We start from the raw sequence: 12,512 nt of genomic DNA on the forward strand, positions 1-12,512 counted from the left end.
GGAATTGTCATTTTTCCATAATATTTTTTTTGGAAAAAAAAATCGGCAGAAAAAGTTTGGCCCTTCTCAAATGTTAGTCTAGATAAATTTTGGAAAAACTGAGTTTGCAAAAGAGCTTATTTAGTCAAAGTCTACACATCCAGAAAATTTCATAGAAATCTGAGAGGGTGTTGCCAGCTTCGATTCGATTTGGCGCGAAATGCGTCAATAACAGAGTAGCAACCGTGGGCGGTCAGTCATGCCCAGAATATTGCAAATCAAATTCCCGTCCAAACACAGCTGGGAATATTAACCGAGACCTAGTGATCCATCGACACCACTCGTTCCTTGTACAGTGCAGTTTCGTTCCCTCTGGTAAATGCACTACTCGAAAGACACGGTAGCTTGGTACAAAGCAAACTATGTGGAATACGTGCCAAGAGAGATGAATCCTTCGAATTGTCCGGAGACCCAACCAATCGAACATTTTTGGGCCCTTCCAAGGGTTATCTACGGAAACACTTTAATACCCCGTTCACATTACAGCGTATATCAGGTGATATAGGCTGTCTTGCAATGAGCACTCATGCATCTAGTTTTCACTGGAAATCCTATGTATGAGTGCTCATTGCAAGACAGCCTATATTACGTGATATAGGCTGTAATGTGAACGGGGTATAAGGCAGCTAATTCAATCGAAGAATTTGAAAAAGACTGGACAAAAGTGGACTAATTAGCGGCGCCGGTGGTGTAGTGGTAAAGGGCCTGTTCATAAACTACGTAGACAGTTTTTTGGGTTTCTTGACCCCCCCCCCCTCCCATGCGTAGACAATCGACCATACAAAAATTTTAAAATTTGTATGGACCGTGGATAATTGTCAACCCCCCCCCCTAAACTGTCTACGTAGTTTATGGACAGCCCCAAACGTGATTACCTCTCACCCCAGCAGGCCTGGGTTCAATCCCAGTCGGTGCCGTCGGGATGTTCTGAGGCATAACATCTATGATCACGCCTTCCTTCGGAAGGGAAGTAAACCCGTTGGTCCCCGGTTCATGAGTTGATGGGTCGATAGGTAGGGTCCAGGTGTGGGAGCTGCCTTCCTGGCACGTCGGTAGCATTGGTGCTCAGCACGGAAAACAAGATCGACGGAAAAAACAAACCAAAGGAAAAAAAAAAAAAAGAAAAGTGGACTAACGAATTGAGAGGGGGTGAAGACAAAGCAACCTAGTTCATCCATTGTTCATCGCAGCAACCTACCATTGACCTGCTATTATTTTTTTATTCATTCCAAACTCAAACTTCATTGTATAAAGACATATCTTATCGAGAACTTTAACTTCAACTTATTAAACAAATTCAATTGATGGATAGACATGAAATAACACTGAAAACAAAGCTTAGTTCATATAACGAAATCGTTCGTTTGATTCACGAATCAATTCATTGTATTCTGTTACGAAATAGATTCGTACTTTGCATAAAGCTAGTTTCGTTAAAAATACCACACTCGCTACAGATGATGATTTCCATTCGTTACGAACGATTCTCAAAATCAAAATGAATGTTTCGTATACTCCAAAATCAAAGTACGTGCCTTTTTCGAAAATGATACCAAGAGCAACGACAATTTGGTAACTGTATTTCTGGTTATCATAGCATATTCGTAGACATTTCGTTTGACCTGTACCTTAACTGTTCCTACTGATTATTTCCAGAAATATATTGAATTAATATGTTGGCCCTCCGTATTATCGACGAGGGCAAAATCAAACAAATATCAATCACTTTATCACTTTACATATGAGATGGCCAGCCTCCATTTACCTCTATGCTTAGTAATTTCCCTCTGATCTGTCCATTTAAATTCCACCTCCAACCATCACATCACAACCATCAGCAACAGGAGCAACAGAAACTGATTCCTTGTCTGTCATAAATAAATCTGCTGGAATAGCAGGTTTATTTGAAAAATTTCCATCTGTCAAATTTAAGTGAAAGTTCACCAAATGGAACACAGCCTAAGTATCGCGTACCAAATGCTACACGCAAACCAAAAATTTATTACAATGAATGTTAGTTCCACTTCCTATCATCCTCTGTTCATGAACATCGCAGCGAATGTTAGAAGTTGACCTTGCAGGCGATGTAATGGTTTTTGTCTTTTTTTTATTTCGTGTTCTATCTACGCTTTCGACTATACCAGTAAGCTTTTTATGTATAACATTAAAGAACGACACACACACTTGCCTCGAATCTCTCCAGCAGAAAAAGCAGACGAAGTCGAGTATGAGAGGAAATGAGCGCTTCATGTTTGTTTTTAGGCTATCCATATTCAGAAGCATGGAGAAAGCACAGGTATGATAATCGCAACGTTCGTGGTTCGAGTCCAGTCGGCATCCTTTTTCCTATATTTTTCGACATAATTCATTTCACTCACTAATACCATAGAGGTAACTCTAAGACTAGAAGGTCCAGAAATAACGTGCTCAACTTTTTGGCTCAGCTCTGGTACTCTCTTCGGTCCCAAGCTAATCGATTCACCCCTCGAAATATAGGAACAAACAATAACCCCTCATTTTATCTGTCAAACTTTCATAGCGAATCAAAACAAACATTGCTTAGTACTAGAATTTCGACTAGAATGGGGTACGTTAATCGTTTGCTTGGGACCAATAGGCTAGTCAAGTAGTGAGCCAATTTAAAATCGTTAGTTTCGTATTGATTGTTGCTAATACACTCCACATTTTTCGGTCTCCAATTTTCTTGCATTGGACCGCAGCTAGGTATATCGCATCCTCGGTTCATGCGGTCTCCACTTACATCCTCTGATGATGAATCGCACATAATTGTAAGCGAATCTTACTTCCCCCGGTTGGGTGTAGTCATGGTTTTAAATGATACACAGGAAGTTTGGAGAGGTTATTCATAAGAATGGTTCCTGAGTCCACTTTACTTTATAAAAATGAATGTTATCAAAGAGGGATCTATTCGCCCCTACTTTTTTTAGATGCTTTATTAGACATATTTCAGAATAAGCGTACTGTTAGGAATGTATACAACTCTTTGGATGCATTAGAGTATTTGTAAAGTTACATAAGATTTTTTCCAGAAAGCCATTGCAAAAACCGTACCATGTTTTAATTGTTCAGTGACAAGTGTGCTGCTAGGGTGAGGTCAAATTTAAAACAGGGGATCAATTGTGTCCAGTCTCTCCTATTTCATTTCGCTTTAATCCAGCGTTTCTTAGAAAATTTCGTTTTGCAAATTTCTTTACCCGAGCAAAGTTGGTTAACAAAATGAAAACAAATCGATATTAAAGTTTGCAGTTCCTATCATAATGAAAACTCATTTTGATTTCAATTGTCGCGACAGAAGTCTGATTTCATATTGTGCTTTCATTATGCAGTCAAGACATCCTAAATCAAAGCAACTTAACTTGAAGTTCTGCTGTTAATTTCTTGTTAAAAATTTGATTTAAGTTCATCTGTCGTTGAACTAACGATTATTGTTTATTTGTTTTGTTTAATACATTTTAGACCATTCGTGACTAAACCGAGGTGAGATTTGATATCAAGTCTTTCAGCGTGAAAAGCATGGATGCTAACCATTAACGCCAGGCCCGTATTCAGTTAAACATTATGAATGCAAAATCGGTAATCAAATTGATTTCATTGAAAGCAGCATTAGTTTTGCGTTTGCTTCAACAGTGTAAAATGATGCTCTCATTTTTGCAGTGTTAACCGTTAAGTCAACCAAAATAAGATCAAATGTAGTATTCAAAATAAGCTACATCATAACAGCAAATTCTGATTTCAAATTTTTCTCTAACTTTGCTTGTGTAGCTAGTCACTTTTTAGTGACTTGGTCACTTTTTTCAAGCCAGTCACTAAAAAGTCTCTTTTTTAAGGTAAAGTCACTAAAGACACTTTTTATTGTCATAAGTCACTATTTCAAACTTTTTTAAATGTAAATTTATTTCAAGATTGATCATTCTTCTGGATAGGCCTTGTGTTGACGACCTGGTATAGAGTTTTTTTTTACGTTTCATCGTTCTTCTCTCTCTACAGGGTGTCCACTCATTTGACTAAATAAAGTTTCCTGAGTTTTACAGCTTTTTCCATAACTTTGGTGGATAATTTCCAGGTTTATAATAAGAAAGCTATTTATGAAATGCTTTAAAAATATGTTTTAAACGCAAACGTTTTTAAGACCTGACAATCAGTTTTAAAGAAACAGCTTTAGCTCAAATCCATTAAATGTTGAAGTTGAACACTTACTTCATTTTAGTAAGTCTAAGATCACAACATTTTTAATGTCTTGACGTTTTGTACTATCAAAACTGTGGAAACTTTAATGAAGTTCTATTGATCTCAGAAAAGCTAGATCTAGAGATCTTAAAGGGAAGTCCTCGAAACTTTAGCCCAGACTAATGAATTGGTTTAAAAATCTATAAAAGAGAGTTTAGACAAATTCAGGACAGTTCCATGAGGTGCTGACATAAAATCGACAACCCTTAAGATGTTCTGAGTGATTCAGTATAGAGACCTTTATAAAATTTATGAAAACTTCAGATATATTTCAGGAACTTCACAGAAATTCAGTGAATTCGAGGGAAGTTTAAAGTTGTTTACGAGAATTCCATTCATTTTAAAGCAGAACTGAGATCTTCATTAGGGTTGATAGTTTAATGGACGCTCCGAGAACATGAAGACAGATCATAGAATTAAAGGTAGTTCAAAAACTTTCAAGAAAATTGCAGAAACCGAAATTTCCGGAAACTTCGGTTTGCTCAGATAAAGCTTCTGGACCTCAATAAAATTATATGAACATCCGGAAAATGTGAGATTAATTCAAGGGTGTTATATCATGGAAATTTCAAGATCTATAGAAAATTAAAAAAATTGACTAAGTTGATTAGAGAACATCAACAATGTACCATTAATTTAAAAAAGGCGAGAACTTTTAGCAAGCACCGGTATTTTCAAGAAATTCCAGAGAAATTCTAAGAAATTAGGATATTTTTGATTATTTCATTATATTTAGGGAAGTTCCGAGTACTTCGAGGACGATTAGATAACATCAGAAAAATCCCATTAACTTAAAGAAATTTGCAGTGATTTACAATGAGTTCCTTGGAATTATGGGATATTCCGAGAATTGTATGATTGATCCGAAAACTTTAGAAGCTTTAGAAAATTATAAATAAATATCAAAATTTACCCGAACATTTGATCAATTTAGAGAAATTAAGGTTAGCATAGAAAACTTTGCAGGGAGAATAAGTGATTTAAGGCAAAGTTCCGGGAGCGTTAATAAACTTTATAAAACTTAAAGAAAATTGTAGAACTTAAAGGCAGGGCAGTCTAGAGAATTTTTAGGCAATTGAGAAATATATTGGACAGTTTTGAAAACAACAGGAAACTCTAGACTATATAATAAGTTATGAATTAGTTTCAATAATTTAAACTTCAGACAAATCTTGAGAATTTCAGTGAATCATAGAACTATATTAATTATTTCGCTGTGGAGCGCAAGCCTAATGGAGTTCCTGAAATTTCAGAATAACTTCGAAAATTTCACAGAAGTACAGAGATCTTCAGAAACATTTCGAGAACTTCATAAAAAAAACTATAGAACTTAAGAGAAGCTCCGAGAACTTCAGGAACTTTTATGGACATTTCGGGAGTATTTTAAAATAAGTTTAGTAAAGCTTAAAAAACAAAGGGAATTTCAGGGGAGATTAGTTCAATTAGTTTCACTAAATTAGCGGGAAGTTTCAAGAAGAATTTACCAGATTTTCAGAGAACTTTAGAGATGTTAAGAAAATTATTGAGGTTTGTATAAGTTCAAAAGTTCACGCAAGCTTAAACATTTTTTGAACAGTTCAATTAAATTCATGGTAGTATAACAAGCTTCATGAGAACTGCAAACACTTTAGAGAAGTTTCGAGAACTTCGAGAAAGATATTGATCTCGCTAATAAAGCTCTAAACAAAAAAAAAACTTCCAGAAAGAACAGATATCCTCAGATCAGAGATATTCCACAGCAGGGAAATTACATAAATTTTTTAAAAGTTTCGAGAAATTCAGTGAATTGTTAACACTTTAGGAAAGATTCATGATCGTTGGGAAAATTGTGGAAACTTTAGGAAGTCCGAAAAAGTTTAGAGAAGTTAAAATAAATTATGAGAAGTATTGCGAGCATCAGGCTAGTTTCTCAAACTATAAAAGAATTTCTAGGCAGTTTAATTAATTCAGGAATATTTAGGGAACTTAGCCTTAAAACTGTGCAAGGAATTTGACTCCAGATTCATGAAAATTTCTTGAAGTATCATAACTTTTTAGTTCAGAATTTATAAATTTATGTGTTCGTTACTGAAAATTAATCCATTCTGGATCTATAAAGTTCAATGTGTGAATGAAAATATCTAGGAATATAAAATGTTTTCATTTAAAATGCATTAGAAAATTATTAAATTTCCTGAGAAATGATAAGATTTCCTGATACTTCCAGGTATTTGCAGGAAAAATTAAATTCCCTGCGAGTTCCCGGTTTTTCATGTTTTTCAGGTAGTAGAAGCTTGGAGGTTTAGTCATAAACATTCTATTGAATCTTTCGCTTTAAGGTTTCTATCGTACATATTTAAGTGTTTATGAGAATCTAAGTGAATAAGTCTAAAACATCCAACATTTATTTGGTATGCCATCAGAACGACTAATTTTCTTCCCTTAGGTCACATTTTTACAACTATAAATCACTATTTGGTCACTTATTTCTTCAACATGGTCACTAAAATCACTATGTTTGACAACATTGATCGCTACCAGCCCTGCTATTGAAATCTCTTTCAACTATCTACCTGTGGTATATTTTTGATTAGGTAGGTGAAGTGATGTCCATTCATATTGCGTTCAGTATATGGAGATTTAAGATGTGTTTGTCTAATCTTGATTGAATATATTTGAATTTGGTGGAAATAATGCTGTCTAATCACCCAATGCCTCTCAAGGGCAGGCGTAAAAATTCATTTGGAATGTTAAAGGATACGAGATGATAAAAATTTACTTTTTGACGTCGTCTTCTTACTTTATTAAATACGCTACTTTGAAATTACGTTTTTATGTCGCAAACGTTTCTCTTCAAAGTTGCTATCTTCCGCAAACTTGTACCTTCTAGAAAAGCTGACGGCGCAGTTATTTCTACAATCATCTAAAGTAATTGCATCCTGCCCCAGCCAACGCGCCGCAGTGATCAGATTTGACAAATTGAGTGTATGTCTCACACGAATATTAACTCCCATAAAATCCAACCCAGCCCCGGGTGGAGGTGGTTGTGAATCACACAGAATCCATCGTCGTCGTCGGGAAATAAAGCGCATCAATATCAATTTAGCCCAGAGTGGGAGCTAATTTGGCTGGTTTCAATTAGAGTCCCGATTTATGACGCTTACTCAGCGATGTGGACAACGTGGATTTACCCCGGGGTGGTAGGGTGGAAATTCTTTCCACTACTGGCAATTTCTTATGTTCCTTCTTTATTTGATTTCTACCGCATGGCAGCATAAGTATTCTTGAACGTTGGATGATGAAGACGGGACGGAATAAAATACTTAGTCAGCTCTAATTTAATCAGCACGCCGCCGATGAGACAATTTATCCTTTTATTCTGCAACTCGGGACACTGTAAACGACGCCAATTTTCCAATTATTTGCAATACATTCAATCTACGTGAGGTGAACCTCGGGTGCTGAAGGTCTAACGAAGTTCAAATTGAGACAGTGGCGATGGTGAAAATTAAGGAAATCCAGAGCGGGTGGACAAATGAATTCAGCTAGAATGCATAGTCAGCAAAAGCTTTCCTGGTAGGTTTAAGATTGAACGGTTGAAACGCCGGCGATGTATTTTATCGTTCTTATTTTTTTGTGAAAAAAATACAAGGTTAAATGATGTTCACTCAGTTCGTCGGGCGTATTATGAAAAGCAAACAGGTAATCCAATTAAACGATTTAAGACAGTTGCGATTTCTATATGTTTGCGTTACTGATAATAGTATGTCTCACCGAGAAACATCTGCATCCTGTAACATTCCTCATGTACCTACTACGACAAATATCAAATTTGACCCAACCAAAAATTCGGACTTGAATCCATACATTAACCCTGACGCCATGGGTTACTGATGGATGCTGGCAAACGGTCGAGTTGAGTTTTTATTTATGTTTTTACGATAGCACCGGAATGGAGCTATATAAGTACTAGAAAAGTTTGGTACCATATTTCAAGGATCTTTAACGCATTGACGCTCAGGGAGTGCTTGACTCCGCTCCGAGCATCGATGCGGTAATAAAAGCACACGCTGATCCTCGTAAAATTTATGCCAAAACCCGAAAAGAGGAAAAACTTGGGAATACTGAAAATTCGTCATAAATAATAACGATTCATGTGTGGTTTTCAGGGGACAAGTCTTCGCTCTTTCTTCTTTGTTCTTGTTTTCCTGATTTGCTTCAAGATTTTTTTTTTCTGTTTCTACAGAACGTTTTTTGCTCCCGTTATTTTTTTTGGCAAACTTCGACAGCAATAAATCAAACATTGTTTATTGAGCGATGAAGTAGCACCCTTCGAGCCCGCAAGTGAAGATGGGTGAGAAAATGCAAGTGCGTGAACTTTTTCACGAGTCATTCGAAATAAAAGTTCCTTCTGTTTTTTCAGAAGGGTGGTCTCAGGCTTCTCATGAGTAGTAGAGTGGAGTCTTATTTATAATCATGCGAGTTTTAATCTTGCAGAGCAATAACTCTTAGGGTATAGATATAAAATACAAAAACAAAATCACCTATCGAGTGCTATTATCATATGAACCGTCCACAGTAAAACAAAATAATTTTGATATCACATCAAAGTGGATGCACTTCAATCGTGTAAAAAAATATGGTGTAATATTACTTGTCATAAAGGACAAAATTAACATTACTACAGTGCATGAACTGACATTACGCCGCTTTTACTGCATTTGTTTATGTTTGTGGTCATAAAAATTGCATTAGATTTTCGACATGATTGAAGTGCATCCTCTTGGATGTAATATTAAAGGGTGTTCCACATCAAATTGCATCACGGAAAAAACGCTGTAGAAAATAACCTAATTGACCGATCCTTTTCAAACTTTCAGACAATAAAGTATAACCCATTTGTAAGCTTTTGGCTTATTTATTTCACTCAACTTCAATACCATAACCGTACGCTCACACCTTCCGCTTAACTCCACTCATTAGGTTCTATACAACATCTGGCTGCAGCTTCTTCTGTACGGAAACCCACTTTTTCTTCATCTCTTCCTCAGATTTGACCTCGTTGGGGGTTGTTTGATTTTTTCTCCCGGACCAGAAATTAGTGGCATCGCGAGTGATAGTGTGCGTGAAAGAGCTCGGTACAATCAGTGTTGATGTTGGTTCACTTGCAATTATTTTTGCAAAAAAAAATACGTGTTTTCGTACGAAATTGATATCGAAAGTGTACCAAAAGTGCTTCTGAACGTGTTTCACAGTTGAGTGTGAAATTCGTGAATTCGCGGTTTTTTTTTAGTGAAAATTCCGTATCACAAAATTGCTCACCGAGTTCCCGTCGACAACGACGGATTTGCGAGAGGAAAATAAGCATCGGGAATGTGCTCCCGGATATATTGATTTGGTGAGTACGTTCCAGTTGAAGATTGTTCTTAGGGGCTGTTCATTAACTACGTAGACATGATTTTGGGATTATTGACCACCTTCCCCTCCCCCTGCGTAGACAATTGTCCATACAATTTTTTAAATTTGTATGGGCCGTGCATAATTGCCAACGTGACGCGACCAATTCAAGAGAATCTTATTATTTTTTATTAACGTCGCTTACGAGTAGAAATTAATGAAGGCATAAGCGCTTTTTCGTATCTTTTTTGTCTCCAGGTTTAAAAGATCACCGGTAGTAGAGGTTTATTCTTGTGTAAAGGGCACCACCGTTGTGTTTGAGTTTGAATAAAACCCAGGTCCTATTATTTTATTATTATATATTCAATAATAAATATTTATAACAGGACCAAAACACAACTGGAAGAAGCAACGTAACATTGTTTGATTTTCTCTAATGTATGTTTAACGTTTATATGACAGTGCAATTAACCATTTTATTTTTCCTTTCTAGGAGGGAAAAAATTACATTACTTGTTGATATAATTATTTGTATTCTTGTAAACACTTATTTAATCAAATTCGGAACATGATTGATGAGGAAGCTTATTGTGTTCGCGAGTCCTCCGTTTAGGCTGGATTTACTGATTTAAATCTTTAAGTTTATTTTCAGTTCTTCGATTATGGAACATTTTTAGAATAATATTATAATGGTTCACTTTTTTCAGCCTTCGTTCAGGAAAATACAAAAAACATTGTAATGCATGATAACAAGTGCATGAAAACTGCTAACTGTCCAAATAACCTCGATTTTTCTGACTATTGTTTCATTCTTAAAGCTTACCAATATTTTTAAAAGCATTCCATATTGCGGTAAACAATTCCATGGTGCATAATAAAGTGTTTGTTTCTATTTCAATAAAATATCAACAGTTGAAATCAGTTGAATGTACTGAAGTTAACTAAAATCGAGCTTATTCGAATTTTATAATACTTGTTTATTTCTTATTCATTATATTTTATATATTGCATGATTAGTAAATTACTTTTATTTCACATATTTAAAATCCCATTATATCATTATAACTATAAATTTTATTTACAGAAAATAATTGTCCTGCAGATCCTGAAGAACCAGCAAATAGCAAATCATTGTTATTAATATTTTATTTTATTATAATATAATATTATCTATGGTTTTCAGAATTTGGATTATCCAGAGAATAAATTGAATATCATCATACATTAAGCCAATGTTTTTAAATTGTTTTTCCTTTGCAGAATTATTCATGGATACTTGTTTTTATAACTCTTGTATGCTCAAATAACCTCGATAATTTAGCAAATTGATTCTTTACTTAAATTATGAATTCATTAAATAGGCAAAGTTGAGTTCAATCATACCATGCAATTAAAATATGCATATATAGCTTGAGTTTAGAGAAATTGAGTGACTAAAATCGAGGTTGTTGGTATTTTGTTATATTTTATTAATTATATATCGACGAGATGGATCCGGAATTTTGACGTCTGTGTTTTAAGAAGATACCTGAGATGGGTCGAAGAAAGTCCACGAAGAGGCCAGTTGCTGTTGGTGCAGCTCCACTTGGTTATTATTGGAGTGAGATCATTCCTTTTTATTTATTTATACAGTAGCCCCTCCCTATCGTTTGGACGTCAATTCAGCTTATCGTTTACCAAAACGAACCCTGCTGCAAACCCTACCCTCTTATCCAACATCCCAGCGATTTCTCGTGGAAGTGCAGAGGATTTCTCGGCTTCCATCAAAGCGAGTGTCACGTCAACACATTCCTACCCATTCCTTTATTGACCTGCGTTCGGGCGCGGCCGGCGCTGGTATTGTCTAGTTTGAGATCACCAGTTTTTACACATTGAGGATGATTGCTAGTCCCTAGCATGGTTCTCTGTGTAAGTACAGCTGATCTGGCAATAACAGAGTAGCAACCGTGGGCGGTCAATCATGCTCATGCTCATGCTCATGCTCCTCAGATTTGACCTCGTTGGGATGCTTCCGTAGTGCCTGCTTCATAATAGCCCAGTATTTTTCGATGGGCCTTAGTTGCGGTGCGTTGGGGGGGAGAGGGGTTCATGTCCTTGGGTACGAAAGTGAACCCGTTAGCTTCGTACCACTCCATGGCAACATTTGAATAGTGACACGAAGCTAGATCCGGCCAGAAGATCGTAGGGCCTCTTTTCTGCTTCAACAGAGGAAGTAGACGCTTCTGTGGACACTCTTTGTCACATGAGCAGATCGCTTGCCAAATCATGTATTTCTTGGCAATCGTTGAAAGTTTCTGCTTCCTTACTTCCTCCGGAACATCAAACTTGTGCTGGGCGGTGAAGAACAGTAGCCCCGGAAGCTGCCGGAAGTCCGTCTTGGAGCCTTCTGCCCTTTGTGCGTATGCATTCCCTCCCTGTCCTTGGATCTCTGAACAACTTTTTGGCCACATCCCTGACCGAAACACTGGGATTCCGCTTGAACGCTTTCACGACACACTTGTGATCCTGATCACTAATAGAACATCCATTCTGACCGCATTTCTCCTTCCGTTCGATGCTCAGAGTTTTGTAGTAACGTTTAATCACACGACTCACCGTTGACTGCACGATTCCGAGTTGTTTTCAGATGTCCCGATGAGAGAGTTGAGGATTTTTCAGGTGCTTGCGCAAAATCAATTCGCGACGATGCTTTTCGGGTGACGCCATTTTTTCAACTTTAGAAAAACTGACAGCGAGAATACAGTGTAAATAATACACTTTAAACCCAATAGGTAATTTTCTACAGCGTTTTTATCCGTGATGCAATTTGATGTGGGACACCCTTTAAAATTCATTTTTTGCTGTGTAGC

Source organism: Ochlerotatus camptorhynchus, unplaced genomic scaffold, assembly GCF_037179485.1.
Source record: "Ochlerotatus camptorhynchus isolate MF236.1 unplaced genomic scaffold, CSIRO-AGI_Acam_v1.1 ptg000284l, whole genome shotgun sequence".
Classification (NCBI taxonomy): domain Eukaryota; kingdom Metazoa; phylum Arthropoda; class Insecta; order Diptera; family Culicidae; genus Ochlerotatus; species Ochlerotatus camptorhynchus.